Source organism: Mustela lutreola, chromosome 8, assembly GCF_030435805.1.
Source record: "Mustela lutreola isolate mMusLut2 chromosome 8, mMusLut2.pri, whole genome shotgun sequence".
NCBI lineage: Eukaryota > Metazoa > Chordata > Mammalia > Carnivora > Mustelidae > Mustela > Mustela lutreola.
In genome coordinates, this window is record NC_081297.1 from 60147893 (window position 1) to 60171408 (window position 23516).

Genomic DNA, 23516 nt, shown 5'->3' on the forward strand with positions numbered 1-23516 from the left:
TGAAGGTAAAGCAATCAGAATTAGAATAATAGCAGGCAAGATGGTTCAGATAGTTTCAACTGCTTGAGCATCTATGGTGCTAGTATGTGTGAGTTTGGTGGTTAGCATTACTGAAATAATGTAGAGAATGAGAGATCTAATTAAGAATATGATCATTAATATATGATCATGAAAGCGTAGTAGTTCTTCTATGATAGGGGAGGTTGCATCTTGGAGGCCTATTTGGAAAGGATACGCCATAGAGATATAAAGGACTTTCACCTATAATTTGACTTTGACAAAGTCATATAATTTTTACTAATACCTCTTATCGAGAAAGACATAGTGGTTATGACATTGGCTTGAAACCAGTTTTAGGGGGTTCGATTCTTTCCTTTCTTATTTTGATAATACATAGGTTGGTTCCTCGAATGTATGGTATGGAGGAGGACATCCATGCAATCATTAGATGTTTGTTGAAGTTAGTTCTACTGTCAGCACTTCTCGTTTGGATGCAAAGGCTTCTCAGATAATGAAGATTATCAGTATTACTGCTGTTAATGAAATGAATGAGCCCATGGAAGATACTGTGTTTCATGTTGTGTAAGCATCTGGGTAGTCAGAGTAGCGTCGAGGCATACCTGATAGGCCTAGGAAGTGTTGAGGAAAGAATGTTGTGTTTACTCCTACAAATATAATTGTAAAATGGATTTTTGCTCATATATCATTTAGGGTGTAGCCTGTGAATAGTGGGAATCAGTGGACGAATCCGTCTATGATTGCAAATACTGCCCCTATTGAAAGAACGTAGTGGAAATGTGTTACTACATAATATGTATCGTGAAGAATGATGTCTAGTGATGAGTTTGATAGTACAATGCCCATTAAAACACCCACTGTAAATAGAAAGATAAACCCTAAGGCCCATAGTATAGCGGGGGATCATTTGATATTTCCTTTGTGCAGGGTAGCCAGTCAGCTAAATACTTTTACTCCTGTGGGAATAGCGATAATTATAATAGCTGAGGTGAAGTATGCTCGTGTGTCGACATCTAGGCCTACAGTAAATATATGGTGGGCTCATACGACGAATCCTAGGAAACCAATTGATATTATTGCTCATACTATTCCTATGTAACCAAAAGGTTCTTTTTTCCTGAGTAGTATGTTACAACGTGTGAAATAATACCAAATCCTGGAAGAATTAAGATGTATACTTCTGGGTGTCCAAAAAATCAAAACAGATTGTTGGTATAGGATGGGATCTCCTCCTCCGGCTGGATCAAAGAAAGTAGTGTTCAGGTTCCGATCTGTGAGTGGTATGGTAATACCGGCTGCCAAGACTGGTAAGGATAGAAGTAGGAGTATGGCTGTAATTAAAACAGATCATACAAATAGGGGAGTTTGGTATTGTGACATAGCGGGTGGTTTTATGTTGATAATAGTAGTGATAAAGTTGATGGATCCTAGAATAGATGAGACACCTGCTAAGTGTAGAGAGAAAATTGTTAGGTCTATGGATGCTCCTGCATGTGCTAGGTTTCCTGCTAAAGGGGGATATACAGTTCATCCCGTTCCTGCACCTGCTTCTACCATGGAAGAGGCTAATAGGAGGAGGAAAGAGGGGGGTAGGAGGCAGAAGCTTATGTTATTTATTCGTGGGAATGCCATATCAGGTGCACTGATTATTAGAGGGATAAGTCAGTTCCCAAAGCCTCCGAGCATGATAGGTGTTACTATGAAGAAAAGTATTAGAAATGCATGAGTAGTTACGATTACATTGTAAATCTGGTCATCTCCTAGCAGAGCGCCGGGTTGACCTAGTTCAGCACGGATTAATAGACTGAGAGCAGTTCCTACCATTCCGGCTCATGCACCAAATAAGAGGTAAAGGGTGCCAATGTCTTTGTGATTAGTGGAGAATAATCATCGATTTATGAACATAGGTAAAATGGCTGACAAGGGCATTAGGCTGTAAATCTAAGAATAGGGTTTAATTCCCCTTTTTGCCAAGCTCTGAGGTGAAATATCACATTGAATTGCAAATTCAAAGAAGCAGCTTCAACCCTGCCGGGGCTTCTCCCGCCTTTTTTTTCTTTGTGGCTGGAGAAGTAGATTGAAACCAGTTGATTAGGATATTTAGCAGTTAACTAAAGTTTCGTGGGATGGTAGCCCACCAATCTAGAAAGGGCTTAGCTTAATTAAAGTGATTGATTTGCGTTCAATAGATGTGAGATATACTCTTGCAGTCCTTATGATGGAATCAGGAGTTAACAGAAAGCCTCTTTGGAGAACAGTGTGGAGATTCCTCAAGAAATTAAAAAATAGAGCTTCCCTATGACCCTGCCATTGCACTCCTGGGTATTTACCCCAACGATACAGATGTAGAGAAAAGAAGGGCCATCTGTATCCCAATGTTTATAGCAGCAATGGCCATGGTCGCCAAACCGTGGAAAGAACCAAGATGCCCTTCAACGGACGAATGGATAAGGAAGATGTGGTCCATATACACTGTGGAGTATTATGCCCCCATCAGAAAGGATGAATACCCAACTTTTGTAGCAACATGGATGGGACTGGAAGAGATGATGCTGAGTGAAATAAGTCAAGCAGAGAGAGTCAATTATCATATGGTCTCACTTATTTGTGGAGCATAACAAATAGCATGGAGGACAAGGGGTGTTAGAGAGGAGAATGGAGTTGGGAGAAATTGGAAGGGGAGGTGAACCATGAGAGACTATGGACTCCGAAAAACAATCTGAGGGGTTTGAAGTGGCGGGGGTGGGGTGGGAGGTTGGGGTACCGGGTGGTGGGTATTATGGAGGGCATGGATTGCATGGAGCACTGGGTGTGGTGAAAAAATAATGAATACTGTTTTTCAGAAAATAAATAAAATTATATAAAAAAAGAGTCTGTTTCTTGGTTTGTCTTTCTCTTTTTTCCTTGCTCATTAGTATTCTTTCTTTCATTTTTTTTAAAAGATTTTATTTATTTATTTGACAGACAGAGATGAAAAGTAGGCAGAGGCAGGCAGTTAGAGAGAGAGAGGGGAGGCAGGCTCCCCGCTGAGCAGAGAACTCAATGTGGTGCTCGATCTCAGGACCATGGGATCACAATACAAGCCAAAGGCAGAGGCTTTAACCCACTGAGCCACAGAGGCACCCCCCTTTTTAAAGTAGTATTGTTTCTTAAATTCCACATATGAGTGAAATCATAGTGTATTTGTCTTTCTTTCACTGACTTACTTCACTTAGCATTATATTCTCTAGCTCCATCCATGTCGTTGCAAATGGCAAGATTTCATTCTTTATGAAATGGTTGAGTAATATTCTGTTGTGTACATAGACCACATCTTCATCCATTCATCTATTGATGAACAATTGGACTACTCTCACAATTTGGCTATTGTATATAATGGCGCAATAAACATGGGGGTTCATGTATCCCTTTGAATCAGTGTTTTAGTATTTTTGGTTAAATAACAAGATGAGAAATTACTGGGTTATAAGGTAGTTCTATTTTAACTTTCTGAGGAATCTCCATACTGTTTTCCACAGTGGCTGCACCACTTTGCATTCCCACCAACAGTGCTTAGGATCTCTTTTTTTCTACATCCTCATCAACACTTATTTCTTGTTTTTGATTTTAGCCATTCTGACAGGTATGAGGTGATCACATAGCTTACCACTGATTCTTGGAAAGACTAGTAAGATGTTTAAAACCCTGGCAAACATGGAGTACCTGGGTGGCTCAGTGGATTAAAGCCTCTGTCTTCGGCTCAGGTCATGATCCCAGAGTCCTGGGATTGAGCCCCGTATCAGACTCTGCGCTCAGCAGGGAGCCTGCTTCCATCACTCTGTCTCTCTCTCTGCCTGCCTCTCTGCCTGCTTGCGATCTCTGGCTTTCAAATAAATAAATAAAATTGTAAGAAGAAAAAAAAAAACCCATGGCAAATGTTACATTGGAAAAATAGCAAAATTGAATGACAAGTATCGGAAATGAAAAGGGGATGGCACTAAAGATCCTTCTGATATTTAAAAATATATATATATAGATGACCCTTGAACAATATGGGTTCAAATTGCATGGGTCCACTTCAATGCAAATTTCTTTCAATAAACACAGTACAATGCTTTAAATGTACTGCCTCTTCCTTATGATTTTCTTAATAATATTTTCTTTTTTCCAGCTTATTTTATTATAAAAACAGCATAAAATACATATAACAGACAAATATATGTTAATAAACTATATTATCAGAAGGCTTATGGTCAACAGCAACATATTAGTAATTACATTTTTATAGAATCAAGAATTATATGCAGATTTAAACTGTATGGGAGTTCTATGTTCCTAACCTGTGCTCAGGGGTTCAGCTGTATAATAAAGAATATTTTTACCAAAAATGGATGATCTTTTAAAATAAAGATATTTTGAATAGATCAAGATGATGTATAAAGGAGAAATATAAATTTGAAAATATCATCTATAGAAATCAAGTATTTTTTTAAAGATTTTATTTATTTTTTTGACTGAGAAAGAGATCACAAGTAGGCAGAGAGAGAGGCAGAGAGAGAGGAAAAGAAGCAGGCCCCCTGCCTAGTAGAGAGCCCGACACGGGGCTCGATCCCAGGACTCTGGGATCATGACCTGAGCCAAAGGCAGAGGCTTTAACCCACTGAGCCACCCAGGCATCCCTAGAAATTAAGTTTTAATAATAATCTTCCCATGAGGAAAGATTCTTTTCTAATTTACTTTACTAGTGTTTACTATGAAACATCATTGAAGAAACAAGATTGGGGAACCTAGATGACTCAGTTGCTAAAGCATCTAACTCTTGATTTCCACTCAGGTTATGATCTCAGGGTCATAGATTGAACCCCACATAGGGATCTGTGCTCATCATGGAGTCTGCTTGAGATTTTCTCTCACTCTTTTTTTCCCCCCACTCATGTGCATGCTCTCTCTCTTTTTAAAATAAATAAATAAATCTTAAGAAAAGGAACAAGATCATTCTTATATAAACAAGAATCATCATAAAGACAATATTTCCTAGCTGTATTTGAGTTGTAAGTCTCAATAGAAATTAAAATAAAAATTATAGGTAAATCTGTCTCATAAATTTATCTTCAAAAATTTATAGAGAATATATGTCAATATATAAAGAATAATAAAATCTCACTGAACTGTATGTTTACACTACCAATGTAAATGTCATTTATTATTTAAAACATAACGAATTTAAGATGTTTCCATATTCACTCATGAAAGAACAACACTGAGAAGGTTTGCCTTCTGTGACAAAAAAACTAAACTCTGGAGAATATATATGAACTGACTATTTTCAGAGATTGTATAATAAGCAGTGAATGACTGTAATTCTTGACTAAAGGAAACAAATTAGGAGGAAAAGATTTTAAACTTGAATATATAGCAATAGAAACAAATGAAGCCTAAGACTGAGTTAAAAAGGAAAAATAATAAACAGGCATTCAGTGACACCTGAGAAAATATTTACATGTAACTGGAAGAAAAGGGCCAGAAAAATAATGTAAAATATAATGGGCAAAATTTTGTTTCATATTTGATGACAAATCTGACCACAAAGATGCAAGAAAATGAGCAAAATCCCATAGATAGATACAGAGAAATCCCATAGATAGAGAACAAAATAAAGCACATCAGAATAAAATTCTGAAAATGAGCAAAAAAGAGACATTGTCAAAGTAGCAGGGGTAGAGGAGAGACATTACACACAAGCAAATCATTGTTGGTATATAGAAATGCAACAGATTTGTGTTCATTGATTTTGAATCCTGTGGCTTTGTTGAATTCATGTATTAGTTCTAACATAGTCTTTTGGTTTTCTACAGAGACTATCATTTCATCTGCAAATACCGAATGTTTAACTTCTTCCTTCCCAATTTGGTTGCCTTTTATTTTCTTTTATTATTTTATTTTACTTTATTTATTTTATTTTTTGGTGTCTGATTGCTGTGGCTAGGACTTCCACTATTGTGTTCAATACCAGTGGTCAGATTGTACATCCCTGTCTTTTTCCTGACTGTAGAGGAAAAGCTGTCAGTTTTTCTCCATTGAGGATGATATTAGATTGAGTTTGTCTACATGGCCTTTGTGATGTTGAGATATGTTCCCTCTATCCTTGCTTTGTTGAGGGTTTTTATCATGAAAGGACATTGTACTTTGTACAAAAATAGACAGATCACTAGAAAAGAATAGGAAACCCATGCAACTATATGGCTAATTAATCTTTGACAAAGCGGGAAAGAATATCCAATGGGAAAAAAAATCAGTCTCTTCAACAAATAATGTTCAGAAAACTGAACAGCAACATGCAAAAGTAAATTCAAAATAGTTGAAAGATCTAAGTGTGGGACAGGAGACCATTAAAATCCTAGAGGAGAAAACAGGCTATAACTTCTTTGACATTGACAGTAGCAACTTCTTACTAGATACCTCTTTTGAGGCAAGGGAAACAAAAGCAAGAACAAACTATTGGAACTTCTTCAAAATAAAAAGCTTCTTCACAGTGAAGGAAAAAAAATCGATAAAACTAAAAGACAATCTACTGAATGGAAAAAGATATTTGCAAATGACATATCTGATAAAGGGTTGGTATCCAAAATCCATAAAGAACTTATCAAATTCAATACTCAAAAACCAAATAATCAAGTTAATAAATGGGTTAAGAAGTTAATCCAGTTAAGAAGACATGATTAAACATTTTTCCAAAGAAGACATGCAAATGGCTGATGCATGAAAAGATGCTCAACATCACTCATTATCAGAGAAATACAAATCAAAACCATAAAGAGATGTGAAATCAAATACAAATTAAAACCACAATAAGATATCACCTCACACCTGTCAGAACAGCTAAAACTAACAACAAAAGAAATAATAGGTGTTGGTGAGGATGCAGAGAAATGGGAACCCTTTTACTCTGTTGGTGGCAATGAAAATTGCTGCAGGTACTCTGGAAAACAATATGACGTTTCCTCAAAAAGTTAAAAATAGAGCTACCCTACAATCCAGCAATTGTACTACTAGGTATTTACCCAAATAGTACAAAAATACTAGATTAAAGGGATACATGCACCCTCGTGTTTATAGTAGCATTATCAACAATATCGAAATTACAGAAAGAGCTCAAATGTCTATTTACTGGTGAATAAATAAAGGAGAACTGATTATATATATATATATATATATATATATATATATATACACACACACACACGTGTGTGTGTGTGTGTGTGTGTGTGTGTATGATGTATATATTCAGCCATAAAAAAGAATGAATTCTTGCCATTTGAAATGACATGGATGGATCTAGAGGAAATAATACTAAGTGAATTAAGTCAGTCAGAGAAAGACAAATGTATGATTGCACTCATGTGTATAATTTAAGAAACAAAACAAATGGCCAAAAGAAAAAAAAAAAAGGGGCGAACCAAGGAACAGATTCTTAACTACAGGGAACAAAATGCTGGTTAGAAGAGAGGTGGATTGCGTGGTGAGGGTGAAATAAATGAAGGGGATTAAAGGTACACTTGATGAGCATTGAGTAATACATGGAATTGCTGAATCACTAGATTTTGCACCTGAAATTAACATAACACTATATGTTAACTACACTGGAATAAAAAAAAAAAAAATGGCAGAAGGTGATGTACTTCTAAGACTTCATGGTTTCCCCAGATGTTGTAGTTCAATTTAACACTCAACTGCATATAATTAAAAACAAGTGAGGATGCATAGGTGACTCAGTCAGTTAAATGTCTGCTTTTAGCTCAGGTCATGATCCAAGGGTCCTAGAATGGAGTAATGGGTTGAGCTCCCTGCTCAGTGGAGAGCCTACTTCTCCCTCTACCCCTCATCCTGCTTGTTCTCTCTTTCTCATATAAATAAATAAAATCTTTTATAAAAGTAAACTGATACCTCATTTCCAATTTCCTACTTTTGCTTCAGGAAATAAGTCCTATAGATACTTTTGATAGGATGCACAGCCAAGCTATATCAGCATCACGAAACTGCTGGTGTTTTTGTAAAATATTACTCAAGAGGGCTCAAATTACATCAACATTTAACAATAATAATTTCTGTTGGTTTACGAAGTTTAGTATTGTGATCCTATAGTACATTTTATGCATATGATCTAGTAAGCATAGAATGTTCTATAGGATCAAGGTATTTTTGTTCCACAGATTTGCTTATTGATTTTATGCTGGTATCACATGCTTGTTGTATAATAAGCTTTAATGCCTCATAGGACTATGTATTCTTTCAAAAATATCTCAGCCAATATACTTATTACAGGGAATTTCAGAATTAATTTTCATTAAAAAAATCCTTATTTGCATTTTAGTAGGATTGCATTTAGTAAATAATTGATCTATTTATAATATACATTTCTAAGAACAAGGTTATTATCATTGCTTCTGATATCAGACAGCCCAGGGTGAGTCAATGTACTGTGAATGAACACAGGTTTTAAGAGGGTCTTGAATGGTTTTAAGACCTAATGGATAACATCTAATAAGCTCCTTCATTCCATAGATGTAAGAATTACTTCCTATAACTCAAGCTTTTAGCACAAAAAAGTATGAAATTAATGGTAGTATATACTACTATTATTTTTTATTTATTTTTTATTTTTTCTTTCTGATTTTCAAAAATTTATTTTCAGCATAACAGTATTTATTATTATTGCACCACACCCAGTGCTCCATGCAATCTGTGCCCTCTCTAATACCCGCCACCTGGTTCCCCCAACCTCCCACCCCCTGCCCCTTCAAACCCCTCAGATTGTTTTTCAGAGTCCATAGTCTCTCATGGTTCACCTCCCCTTCCAATTTCCCCCAGCTCCCGGCTCCTCTCTAACTCCCCTTGTCCTCCATGCTATTTGTTATGCTCCACAAATAAGTGAAACCATATGATAATTGACTCTCTCTGCTTGACTTATTTCACCCAGAATCATCTCTTCCAGTACCGTCCATGTTGCTACAAAAGTTGGGTATTCATTCTTTCTGATGGAGGCTGTTCTACTATTATTATCACCATCATCATTTTTTTATATGTTTTAGCAATGTTGTGAAATTTATATACTTGAGAACAATTATAGAATCATCATCATCATCTTTTACAAGTTTTAAGAATATTGTGGAATTTTTTTAATAATTAAAAAATTTTTAATAAACATATAATGTATTATTAGCCCCAGGTTTACACACTTCACAGCACTCACCATAGCACATACCCTCCCCAATGTCCATAACCCCACCACCCGCTCCCTATCCTCCTCTCCCTGGCAAACCTCAGTTTGCTTTGTGAGATTCAGAGTCTCTTATGGTTTGTCTCCCTCCCAATCCCATCTTGTTTCATTTATTTTTTTCCTATCCCCCAAACCCCCCACATTGCATCTCCCCTTCCTCATATCAGGGATATCATATGATAGTTGTCTTTCTCCGCTTGACTTATTTCGCTGAGCATAATACCCTCTAGTTCCATCCACATTGTCAAAAAAGATTTCATTTCTTTTGATGGCTGCATAGTATTCCATTGTATATATATACCACCTCTTCTTGATCCATTCATCTGTTGAAAGACATCTAGCTTCGTTCCATAGTTTGGCTATTGTGGACATTGCTGCTATAAACATTCGGGTGCACGTGCCCCTTTGGATCATGACGTTTGTATCTTTGGGTAAATACCCATTAGTGTAATTGCTGGGTCACGGAGTAGTTCTATTTTCAACTTCTTGAGGAATCTCCATGCTGTTTTCCAGAGTGGTTGCACCAGCTTGCATTCCCACCAACAGTGTAGGAGGGTTCCCCTTTCTCCGCATCCTCGCCAGCATCTGTCATTTCCTGACTTGTTGATTTTAGCCATTCTGACTGGTGTGAGGTGATATCTCATTGTGGTTTTGATTTGTATTTCCCTGATGCCGACTGATATGGAGCACTTTTTCAAGTGTCTGTTGGCCATCTGGATGTCTTTTTTTGCAGAAATGTCTGTTCATATCCTCTGCCCATTTCTTGATTGGATTATTTGTTCTTTGGGTGTTGAGTTTGCTAAGTTCTTTATAGATTTTGGACACTAGTCCTTTATCTGGTATGTCGTTTGCAAATATCTTCTCCCATTCTGCCAGTTGTCTTTTGATTTTGTTAACTGTTTCCTTTGCTGTGCAAAAGCTTTTGATCTTGATGAAATCCCAATAGTTCATTTTTGCCCTTGCTTCCCTTGCCTTTGGCGATATTCCTAGCAAGATGTTGCTGCGGCTGAGGTCGAAGACGTTGCTGCCTGTGTTCTCCTCAAGGATTTTGATGGATTCCTTTCTCACATTGAGGTCCTTCATCCATTTTGAGTCTATTTTCATGTGTGGTGTAAGGAAATGGTCCAATATCATTTTTCTGAATGTGGCTGTCTAGTTTTCCCAACACCATTTATTGAAGAGGTTATCTTTTTTCCATTGGACTTCTTTCCTGCTTTGTCAGAGATTAGTTGACCGTAGAGTTGAGGGTCTATTTCTGGGCTCTCTATTCTGTTCCATTGATATATGTATCTGTTTTTGTGCCAGTACCATACCATCTTGCTGATGACAGCTTTGTAATAGAGCTTGAAGTCTGGAATTGTGATGCCACCAACTTTAGCTTTGTTTTTCAACATTCCTTTGGCTTTTCGAGGTCTTTTCTGCTTTGATATAAGTTTTAGGATTATTTGCTCCATTTCTTTGAAAAAAATAGATGGGATTTTGTTAGGGATAGCATTAAATGTGTAGATTGCTTTAGGTAGCATAAACATTTTCACAATTTTTGTTCTTCTAATCCAGGAGCATGTAAGAATTTTCCATTTCTTTATGTCTTCCTCAATTTCTTTCATGAGTACTTTATAGTTTTCTGAGTATAGATTCTTTGCCTCTTTGGTTAGGTTTATTCTATGTATTTTATAATTTTGGCTGCAATTGTAAATGGGATTGACTCCTTAATTTCTCTTTCTTCTGTCTTATTGTTGGTATAAAGAAATGCAACTGTTTTCCGTGCATTGATTTTATATCCTGATACTTTACTGAATTCCTATATGAATTCTAGAATATTTGGAGTGGAGTCTTTTGGATTTTTCACATACAGTATTCTATCATCTGCAAAGAGTGATAGTTTGACTTCTTTGCCAATTTGGATATTTTAAATTTCTTTTTGTAGTCTGGTTGCTGAGGCCAGGACTTCTAGTACTATGTTGAATAGCAGTGATGGTAATGGACATCCTTGCTGTGTCCCTGACCTTAGCGGAATAGCTCTCAGTTTTTCTCCATTGAGAATGACATTTGCAGTGGGTTTTTCATAGATAGTTTTGATGATATTGAGGTATGTACCCTCTATCCCTACACTATATATTTTCCTTTCAGGACCGCCTTTGCTGTGTCCCACAGATTTTGAACCATTGTTTTTTTCATTATCATTTGTTTCCATGAATTTTTTCAATTCTTCTTTAATTTTCTGGTTGACCCATTCATTCTTTTTTTTTTTTTTTAAGATTTTATTTATTTGTTTGAACAGAAAGAGATCACAAGAAGGCAGAGAGAGAGGAAGGAAAAGCAGGCTCCCCACTGAGCAGAGACCTCGATGCAGGGCTCGATCCCAGGACCCTGGGATCATTACCTGAGCTGAAGGCAAAGGCATTACTTAACCCACTGAGCCACCCAGGCACTCCGACCCATTCATTCTTTAGAAGGATGCTCTTTAGTCTCCATGTATTTGGGTTCTTTCCAAATTATCTCTTGTGATTGAGTTCTAGCTTCAGAACATTGTGGTCTGAAAATATGCAGGGAATGATCCCAACCTTTTGATACTGATTGAAACCTGATTTATGACCCAGGATGTGATCCATTCTGGAGAATGTTCCATGTGCACTAGAGAAGAATGTCTATTCTGTTGCTTTGGGATGGAATGTTCTGAATATATCTGTGATGTCCATCTTGTTCAGTGTGTCATTTAAAGCTTTTATTTTCTTTTGATCTTTTTCTTGGATGATCTGTCCATTTCAGTGAGGGGGAGTGTTAAAGTCCCCTCTTATTGTATTATTGTTGATGTGTTTCTTTGATTTTGTTATTAATTGGTTTATATAGTTGGCTCTTCCATGTTAGGAGCATAGATATTTAAAATTGTTAGATCTTTTTGTAGGACAGACCCTTTGAGTATGATATAGTGTCCTTCATCATCTCTTATTATAGTCTTTGGCTTAAAATCTAATTGATCTGATATAAGGATTGCCACCCCAGCTTTCTTTTGATGTCCATTAGCATGGTAAATTGTTCTCCATCCCCTCACTTTAAATATGGAGGTGTCTTTGGGTCTAAAATGATTTTCTTGTAGGCAGCATGTGGATGGATTTTGTTTTTTTATCCATTCTGATAGCCTGTATCTTGATTGGGGCATTTAGCCCATTTATACTCAGGGTAACTATTGAGAGATACGAATTTAGTGCCATTGTTTGTCTGTAAGGTGACTATTACTATATATTGTCTCTGTTCCTTTCTGATCTACTACTTTTAGGGTCTCTCTTTGCTTAGAGGACCACTTTCAATATTTCCTGTAGAGTTGGTTTGGTGTTTACAAATTCTTTTAGTTTTTGTTTGTCATGGAAGCTTTTTATATCTCCTTCTATTTTCAATGATAATCTAGCTGGATATAGTATTCTTGGCTGCATGTTTTTCTCATTTAGTGCTTTCAATATATCATGCCAGTTCTTTCTGGCCTTCCAGGTCTCTGTGGATAAGTCCACTGCCAATCTAATATTTTTACCATTGTATGTTACAGACTTCTTGTCCCGGACTGCTTTCAGGATTTTCTCTTTGTCGCTAAGATATGTAAATTTCACTATTAGATGACGGGGTGTGGACCTATTCTTATTGATTTTGAGGAGGTGTTCTCTGCACCTCCTGGATTTTGATGCTTGTTACCTTTGCCATATCAGGGAAATTTTCAAAAATAATTCTCTCCAACATCCTTTCTGCTCCCTTCTCTCTTTCTTTTTCTTCTGGAATCACAAATATTCTAATGTTGTTTCATCTTTTGGTATCACTTATCTCTTGAATTCTCCCCTCGTGGTCCAGTAGTTGTTTGACTCTCTTCTTCTCAGTTTCTTTATTCTCTGTCATTTGATCTTCTATATCACTAATTCTTCTGCCTCATTTATCCTATCAGTAAGACCCTCCATTTTTTTATTGTACTTCATTAATAGCTTTTTTTTTAAAATTTCAACTTGGTTGGATTTTTGTTCTTTTATTTCTCCAGAAGTGTTTTTATTGCTCTGGACAGGGTTTCTCTAATATCTTCCATGATTTTTTCAAGCCCAGCTAGCACCTTGATTACATCATTCTGACCTCTAGATCTGACATATTACCAAAGTCCATATTGATTATGTCCCTAGGCTATGGTACTGTCTCTTGTTCTTTTTTTGTGCTGGGTTTTTCCACCTTGTCATTTTATCCAAGAATAAATTTAAGAATATATGAAGAAGCGAATAAAATACAAAAAGGTTGGAAAAGACCCTAGGAAAATGTGCTTTAACCAAATAAGAAGAGACCCCAAATTTTTTTGGGGGGGATAAAGGGGGTAAAAAGAAGTTCAGAAAAAAAAAAAGAAAAAAGAAAACAAATAAAAAATATAAAAAGAAAAAATATATATTATACTGGTGACTAGAACAGGGTCACTCACTTAGTTTTGGGAGTATTTTTTTCTCTTGGAAGAAACTTCCTCCCAAAATTTTAAAGGATGAAAAACATACATAAGGGTAAACACAACGAAAGGATGGAATATGAATATAAAAATGAAAAAAATTTTTTTGAATTTCTAAAAAAGGAGTTGATAAGATAACTTGCTTGGGAGAATAAAGAAAAAAGAAAGTGGAGAGAATTGGCTCAGGATGAAGACTAAAACAATGCCCTCTGCCAGATTTAGGATGTATTTTGATCTATTAGAAGTTGTATCCTGAAATTTTTTAGAAGAAAAACCCTATGTGTATACAAAAAATAATGTTAGATACAATGAAGAAAAAAATATGACTATAATAATGAAGGTTTTCAAATGACAGTACAGACAAAAGGTTGATATCTAGGATCTATAAAAAACTCCTCAAACTCAACATACATAAAGCAGACAATCATATCAAAAAATGGGCAGAAGATATGAACAGACACGTCTCCAAAGAAGACATATGGCTATCAGACACATGAAAACATGTTCATCATCACTAGCCATCAGGGAGATTCAAATGAAAACTACATTGAGATATCACCTTACACCACTTAGAATGGCCAAAATTAGCAAGACAGGAAACCACATGTGTTGGAGGGGATGTGGAGAAAGGGGAACCTTCTTAAACTGTTGGTGGGAATGCAATTTTGGTGCAGCCTCTTTGGAGAACAGTGTGGAGATTCCTCAAGAAATTAAAAAATAGAGCTTCCCTATGACCCTGCCATTGCACTCCTGGGTATTTACCCCAAAGATACAGATGCAGTGAAAAGAAGGGCCATCTGTACCCCAATGTTTATAGCAGCAATGGCCATGGTATCCAAACTGTAGAAAGAACCAAGATGCCCTTCAACAGACAAATGGATAAGGAAAATGTGGTCCATATACACTATGGAGTATTATGCCTCCATCAGAAAGGACGAATACCCAACTTTTGTAGCAACATGGACGGGACTGAAAGAGATTATGCTGAGTGAAATAAGTCAAGCAGAGAGAGTCAATTATCATATGGTTTCACTTATTTGTGGAGCATAACAAATAGCATGGAGGACAAGGGAAGTTAGAGAGTAGAGGGAGTTGAGGCAAATTGGAAGGGGAGGTGAACCATGAGAGACTATGGACTCTGAAAAACAATCTGAGGGGTTTCAAGTGGCAGGGGGGTGGGAGGTTGTGGGAACCAGGTGGCAGGTATTAGAAAGGGCACGGGGCGTGGTGCAAAATCAATGAATACTGTTATGCTGAAAATAAATAAATAAATTTTAAAAAAATAATGAAGGTTCAAAGAAAAATTGTTTTTTTATGAAAGATATTGTTAAGATAAACTGGTTAAAAAAACATTAAAAGAGGGAATGGTAAAAGTTAATTAAATTAGCAGAAGAAAAAAATAAAATTAAAAAAAATAATTAACTTGGCAAATCTAAGGAATCATAGGGAGAAAGCCATGAATTCCATGCTTTGCTTTCTCCTCCTCTGAAATTCCACTGTTCTCCTTGGTAAGTGAACTTGGTCTTAGCTGGATTTCTTATTGATCTTCTGGGGGAGGGGCCTGTTATAGTTTTATTCAAGTGTCTTTGCCCAAGGTAGAGTTGTACCGCCCTTACCAGGGGCTAGGCTAAGTAATCTGTTCGGGTTCGCTTTCGGGAGCTTTTGTTCACTGAAGACTTTCCGTAGAGTTCTGGAGGATGGAAATGAAAATGGCAGCATCCCAATCTCTGGCCAGGAGGAGCCGAGAGCTCGAGGCCTCACTCCTCTGTGCACCCTCTGTGAAAAGCGCTCAACACTCCTGTCTCTCTGGCCTCTGGCCACTCTCTGAGCTCAGTCAGGCAGTGATCAAGCTTCTCTGTCTTTAGCATACAGCCCCACCTGGAGTCTCCGAACCTCACAGATCCCTGAACTCTTCCAGGGGAGTCTCCCTGGATCTTGTGTGTTCCCTGTTCATAGTGCAGTGGCCTGTGTCATGAATCATGATAAGGTAACCCTGAGTTGAGAGCTCACTCCTCAGCTCCATCTCTGTAGCTGGCTTCCCCACTCTAATACCTATGAGCTCAGTGACACTCAGCCCCGATCCTTATGTGACCCTACGGGACCTGAGACCATGCTGTCCCCACGTGGGCTTCACCCTAGCTTAGCCTCTGAAGCAATGTCCCTCAGTGGAGCAGACTTTTAAACGTTCTGATTTTGTAATCTGTTGCTCCGCTGCTTGCCGGGAGCTGGCCCCTTCCCCCATGTCTATGTTCCCATCACTCTGGATTCACTTCTCCACTGGTCCTACCTTTCAGAAAGTGGTTGATTGTCTCTTTCTAGAATTGCTGCTCTTCTCTTCTATCTCCTGTTGGATTTGTAGTGGTTGGGAATGGTTTGATAAGTTATCTAGGTGATCTCCTGCCACCTGATGTCGTCTCAGCCTGCTGCTTCTCTGCCATCTTGACTCCTCCCAAGAATGTCGTGGGATTTATATATTTGAGAATCACACATTTTTTAGTTGCTGCTGTAGTTTTTTAACAGATAATTCTAGGACTCAGAGAATTTTTTAAAACTGCTGTTTTTATTTTACATGAATTCAATTTACTAAACTTTTATTCAATTCTTAGAGCTTTTCAATTAAATACTAGGTTTGAAACCTTACCTAGCAGTCAATTTTTGAAAAGTTTTCACTGGCACTTTTAAAATATATATATATTTTATTTATTTATTTGACAGAGAGAGATCGCGAGTAGGCAGAGAGTCAGGCAGAGAGACAGGAGGAAGCAGACTCCCCGCTGAGCAAAGAGCCTGATGTGGGGCTCAATCCCAGGACCCTGGGATCATGACCTGAGCCGAAGGCAGAGGCTTAACCCACTGAGCCACACAGGCGCCCCTCACTGGCACTTTCTTAAAGAGTTGGTATTAAATAAAAATACTTAAACTACAGATATTGGGTGCTGTTTAAAGTACACATGTATTTCCTTACTCCTCAAATCAGGCTTATGGTGAAGGCAACATTATATGTATCAATGGCATAATTTTTAGTAAAGTATATTTTACAAGTATAGAAATTGTATCTCAGAAGAATTAAGTAATGTGTTTGATTTCACATTGCCAGTAACAGTCAGAGAACTGTTACTGAGAACTGATCAGAACTTTCTGATCCTGAAGCCCACAGACGTAAAAATTATGTGGCAGTGGCTCAGTGAAAGCTTTATCCTGTATGGTTTTTAATATAAATGTTTTTGTTAACTCAAAAGTATTAATAATAATGTTCAAATTTCTCTATTTTCAATGATTTTTCTTTATATATCACAAACAGAATGTATTTAAGTACTGTTTGTAGTTTTTGTCATTTTCTCCATTACAATAATTTTTGCTTTATTGTGTTGTATAACATTTGACTGGGTATTAACTTAAGATAGGTGCATTTCTTGTTTTATGTGTAAGTGCATTATGCTGAATTTTACTTTATTTAATGTTGAGATGGCATTTGAGTCATTTTTAAAATTTTACCTGGTATATCTTGCTAAACATTGATTTTTGTTTTTATACAGAACTTTATGCCTGTAATTTTTTTTTTTTTTTGAGTGGGACCAGGAGAAGGAGAGATATTTTTTTCTCTTACTTTAAAAAAAATTAAATTCAGTGTGTGGGGGGCACAAGATGGCGGGGAAGTAGGAGGAGGCACCTTTTCAACTTGTACCCCAAAGTGAGCTGATTACCTACCAAAGAACTCCAATTACTCATGAAATCAGCCTGAGATTAGAATTCTACACGTCTGGATCTCTACAGGGGGAGAAGACGCCAGTGGGCAGGTAAAGCTGAGTGGGAACGGTGACTGATATTGGAAGATAAACAAAAGGGGGAGGGAGCCACCAGAGGCGACCAGTTGGAAAGTAATACCCCAATAGGAGTGAGAGTGCCCTGCGTCTGGGGACCAGCATTAACTTGGACACTGGTTGAAAGCACTACAAAAGAGCAAAGGATCTCGGGGGGGAAATTGTGGGAATCGGGACGACTAGGGACAGGGGCTTAAGTCCCCGGTACCAGGACAGCCTCCCCTGGCGCTGAGGCAGAGAAAATGCAGCGGAGAAACCAGGTCTTGGTCCCTAAGCCGCCATTGCACCCGAGGACGCGTGGGGTCCGTTTCCTGTGAGGGGATGGGAGCCACGCCGCGCAGCAGAACACGCGAACCCTGCTATAGCACCTGAGATTTTCCCCTGAGAGAGGTATAAAGGCCCAGCCGGTGGCCTTTGATACGCGCCATTGTTTCAGAGCCTGCACCAAACTCTCCCCCCAGAGAGGTGTGCGAAGGCCCAGCCTGGTGCTCTGGGACCTGCGCCCCGTTCCCAGAGCCTGAGACCCCCGCGCGAACCTCGACCTCCCCTGAAATTGGTGCGTGCAAGCCGAGCGCTCTTAAACCCAGAAAGACCAGGGACTCACAGCCCAGGCCAGTGGGAAAATCTCAGTGTGCGACTGCTGCTTGGAACCTCTCTGGAGGTCTGGAGCTGCCCAGACAGCCACCACTGCCTTGGCTTTGGGTACAAGCAAAAGATCCTGCGTCCCCAGGGACCGCGACTTGGAACCTGCTCTGCCAGTGGCCAAGGGGGAACTTATTTAGGCTCTGCAGCCAGACTGAGGTTTCTCTCTGAGAGGGAGATCAAGGTGCCTTTTGTTTTCCTCTAAAACTACAAAAACCATCAAAAGCGGTCAACGTGAGGAAAAAAAAAAAAAAGTGAACAAACATAAAAACTGCCAGAGAAAAAAAAGCCTGAAAAAAAACAAACAAACAACTAGTTTCCTCAGAGCCCACCCCCTTGAGGGGCGCAGGAGGACTTAAGTCAGGGAACATCATTGGCTGAAAACCCACATGGCAGGCCCCTCCCGCTGAAAAAAAACCAAGAAAGAAAAAAAAATGAAAGAGGAAATTTAAAAAAAAGGACTACCAGAGAACAACCACTACTTCATAGGAAAACTTTTATTTTTCATTCATTCCCACTATTCTGGTTCATTTTTTTTATATAGGTAATTTTTTTAACCTAATGACCATCACAGCAAGCTGTCCAGTACATCAAATTCCGTAATAACTTTCTAACCTGAACTTTTTGATACATACATCTATGTTTCTCTTTTGCATTTCTAGTTTTTGAATTCCTTCTTTTTTTAAAAAATTTTAGTTTAGTTTAGTCTAGTTTATTCCATTTTATTCTTATCTTCTAATACTCATATAGAGTTAAACTTTAAAGTAATCCCCTTCCCCCAATCAATACTACCCCTATAGGTAAACTAATTTTTAATCCCCCTTTATCATAGGAAAGTTCAGTCCTTTAACAAAGATATCAAGATACATCCAGGAAGAATCAAAACAACCTTCCTCACACACACTGTGAATTTATAACCACTCTCCCATCTTTTTCTTCCACAAGTGTTTCTGTGTTTTTGTGTTTGTCCTGATAGTATATAAATCTTACATTTGGCGTTCTTTTTGACGAGGTTCTTCCTTTATTTTCATATATATATTTTTTTCTCTTGTCATATACTTTTATCAGTCTTTTTGTTTGTCTGTTTTTGTTTGTCCACTTCATAAATCTTACCTTGGGGCCTATTTGGGCTGAACCTTCTCTTTCATCTTCCCTTTCTTTCCTGTCTCTCTATCTCTTTCTTTTTTTCTTTTTCTTTTTCTTTTCTTTTGTCTCTCGTTTGGGTGGGGAATCCTGATTGCTCAGAAGTGTTCCAGGGTGCACCTTGACTTCACCATGGTTAATACATCCAGCTACATCTGTTCTGTCATCACCCCCAAAATGACTAGGAGGAGGAATGCCCAACAGAAGAAAAATACAGAGGATGGACCTTCTGCAACAGAGCTAATGGGTATCAACATACACAAAATGTCGGAAAGGGAATTCAGGTTAACAATTATCCAGGCAATAGCTAGGTTGGAGAAAGCCATGGATGACCAAACAGAGTTAATTAGGGCTGAGCTGAAAGCGACCAGACAGGATGTTCACAATGTTAGGGCGGAGCTTAAAGCTACCAGGGAGGAGGTTCACAATGCTCTCAATGAGTTCCAATCTAATCTAAACTCTCCCAAGCTAGGGTAACTGAGACAGAAGATTGAATTAGTGATCTCGAGGACAAACAGAGAGAAAGGATCAGGAAGAAGCCTGGAACAAACAGCTTAGAAACCACGAAAACAGAATCAGGGAAATAAATGATGCCATGTAACGTTCCAATGTCAGAATTATTGGAATCCCTGAAGGGGAGGAGAAAGAAAGAAGTCTAGAAGCTATAGTGGAACAAATCCTTCATGGAAATTTTCCCAGTCTCGCGAATGGAACCAGCATTCATGTACTAGAACCTGAATGGTCTCCACCCAAGATTATACATTCCAAAAAAAAAAAAAAAATCACGACACCTGATAGTCAAATTGAGGAATTATAATTGTAGGTATAATCTCTTGAAAGCCGCTAGGGCAAAGAGGCTCCTTACTTACAGAGGAATGCCCATCAGAATAACATCAGACCTGTCCACAGAGACCTGGCAAGCCAGAAAAGGCTGGCAAGATATATTCAGGGCACTAAATGAGAAGAACATGCAGCCAAGAATACTTTATCCAGCAAGACTGACATTCAAAATGGATGGTGAGATAAAGAGTTTCCAAGACCGACAAGGCTTAAAAGACTATGCAACCATCAAGCCGACACTGCAGGAAATATTAAGGGGGGGTTCTATAAAAGAGAAAAAATCCTAAGAATAGCATTGAACAGAAATATAGAGACAATGCACAGAAGGAAAGTCTTCAAAGGTAACTTGATGTCAATAAAAACGTATCTATCACTCTTTATGTGAATGGCCTAAATGTGCCCATAAAACGGCACAGGGTTGCAGATTGGATAAAATGACAGGACCCATCCATATTTTGTCTATAAGAGACCCATTTTGAACCTTAAGATACACCCAGACTGAAAGTGAAGGGCTGGAGAAGCATTTTTCATGCCAGTGGGCCTCAAAAGAAGGCTGGGGTGGCAATTATCATATCAGATAAATTAGATTTTAAACTAAAGACTGTATTCAGAGATCCAGAAGGACACTACATAATCCTTAAAGGGACTTTCCACCAATATGATCTAACAATTGTAAATATCTATGGCCCCAATATCGGAGCAGCCAATTACAAAAGAAAACAGTTAATCAAGATAAAGAGTCATATTGATATAGAATACATTAATCGTAGGAGATCTTAACATGCCTCTCTCAGAAATAGACAGATCATTGAAGCAGAAAATCAATAAAGAATCAAGAGCATTGATTGACACATTGCACCAGATGGACCTCATAGATATATAGAGAGCAGTCCACCCTAAAACAACAGAATACTCATTCTTCCCAAGTGCACATGGAACTTTTCTCAAGAATAGACCACATACTGAGTCACAAATGAGGACTCAACCGATACCAAAAGACTGAGATGGTTCCCTGCATATTCTCAGATCAAAATGCTTTGAAAGTGGAGCTCAATCACAAGGAAAAGTTCGGAAGGAACTCAAACACCTGGAAGCTAAAGACCACCTTGCTTAAAAAAGCTTGGATCAACCAGGAGATCAAAGAACTGAAACAATTCATGGAAACCAATGAGAATAAAGACACTTCTGTCCAAAACCTATGGGATACAGCAAAGGAGGTCCTAAGGGGGAAATACATAGCCATCCAAGCCTCCCTCAAAAAAATTGAAAAATCCAGAACACAGCAGTTCTCTCTACACCTTAAGGAACTGGAGAACCAACAACAAATCAAACCAACTGACACATAAGAAGGGAAATCATCAAGATTAGAGCTGAGATCAATGAGGTAGAAACCAAAGATACAGTAGAACGTATCAATGAAACTGGAAGTTGGTTTTTTGAGAGAATCAATAAGATTGATAAGCCACTGGCCACACTAATCCAAAAGAAAAGAGAGAACGCCCAAATTCATAAAACTATGAATGAAAAGGGAGAGATCACAATGAACACCAAGGAAGTAGAAACAATCATCAGAAGTTATTATCAACAGTTATATGCCAATAAGCTTAGCAACCTTGATGAAATGGATGCATTCCTTGGAAAATATAAACTACCAAAATTGAACCAGGAATAAATTTACATCCTGAATAGACCTACATCTAGTAACAAGATTAAAGCAGTAATCAAAAACCTTCCAAAAACCAAGAGCCCAGGACCTGACGAATTCCCTGGGGAATTCTACCAAACTTTCAAAGAAGAAATAACACCTATTCTCCTGAAGCTGTTTCAAAAAATTGAAGCAGAAGGAAAACTTTCAGACTCTTTCTATGAAGCCAGCATTACCCTGATCCCCAAATCAGGCAAAGACCCTACCAAAAAGGAGAATTTCAGACCAATATCACTGATGAATATGGATGCTAAGATTCTCAACAAGATCCTAGCCAACAGGATCTAACAGCACATTAAAAAGATTATCCACCATGACCAGGTGGGATTCAATCCTGGGCTCCATGGATGGTTCAACATTTGGAAATCAATCAATGTGATAGAACAAATTAATATGAGAAGAGAGAAGAACCACATGGTCCTCTCAAGTGATGCAGAAAAAGCATTTGACAAAATCCAGCATCCGTTCCTAATTATAACGCTTCAAAGTATAGGGATAGAGGGAACATTCCTGAACTTCATCATATCTATCTATGAAAGACCCAGAGCAAATTTCATCCTCAATAGAAAAAGCTGCAGCCTTCCCGTTGAGATCAGAAAGAAGACAAGGATGGCCACTTTCACCACTCTTGTTCAACATAGTATTAGAAGTCCTAGCAACAGCAATCAGACAATCAAGAGAAATAAAAGGTATCCAAATTCGCAATGAAGAAGTCAAACTCTCTCTCTTTGCAGATGACATGATTCTTTATATGGAAAACCCAAAAGACTCCACCCCCAAACTACTAGAACTCATATAGCAATTCAGTAATGTGGCAGGATACAAAGTCAATGTACAGAAATCAGTGGCTTTCTTATACACTAACAATGAAAATACAGAAAGGGAAATTAGGGAATTGATTCCATTTACTATAGCACCAAGAACCATAAGATACCTGGGAATAAACCTAACCAAAGAGGTAAAGGATCTGTACTCGAGGAACTACAGAACACTCATGAAGGAAATTGAAGAAGACACAAAAAGATGGAAGATCATTCCATGCTCTTGGATCGGAAGAATAAACATTGTTAAAATGCCTATACTGCCTAGAGAAATCTATACTTTTAATGCCATTCTGATATAAATTCCACCAGTATTCTTCAAAGAGCTGGAGCAAATAATCCAGAAATTTGTATGGAATCAGAAGAGACCCGGAATCGCTAAGGAAATGTTGAAAAACAAAAATAAAACTGGGGGCATCAGGTTACCTGATTTCAAGCTTTATTACAAAGCTGTGGTCACCAAGACAGCATGGTACTGGCATAAAAACAGACACATAGACCAGTGGAACAGAGTAGAGAGCCCAGATAGGGACCCTCAACTCTATGGTCAATTAATCTTCAACAAAACAGGAAAAAATATACAGTGGAAAAAAGACAGTCTCTTCAATAAATGGTGCTGGGAATACTGGACAGCTATATGTAGAAGAATGAAACTCGACCATTCTCTTACACCATACACAAAGATAAACTCAAAATGGATAAAAGACCTCAATGTGAGGCAGGAATCCATCAGAATCCTAGAGGAGAACATAGGCAGTAATGTCTTCGATATCAGCCACAGCAACTTCTTTCAAGATATGTTTCCAAA

The 23516-nt window shown here is 38.0% G+C and overlaps 2 pseudogenes; one reads left to right on the top strand and one right to left on the bottom strand.

The window, feature by feature from the left end:
- Positions 1 to 23516, top strand: part of LOC131838646 (ATP synthase subunit a-like) — a 114241-nt pseudogene that overhangs the window by 581 nt on the left and 90144 nt on the right.
- LOC131838640 (cytochrome c oxidase subunit 1-like) lies at positions 309 to 1923 on the bottom strand (annotated as a pseudogene).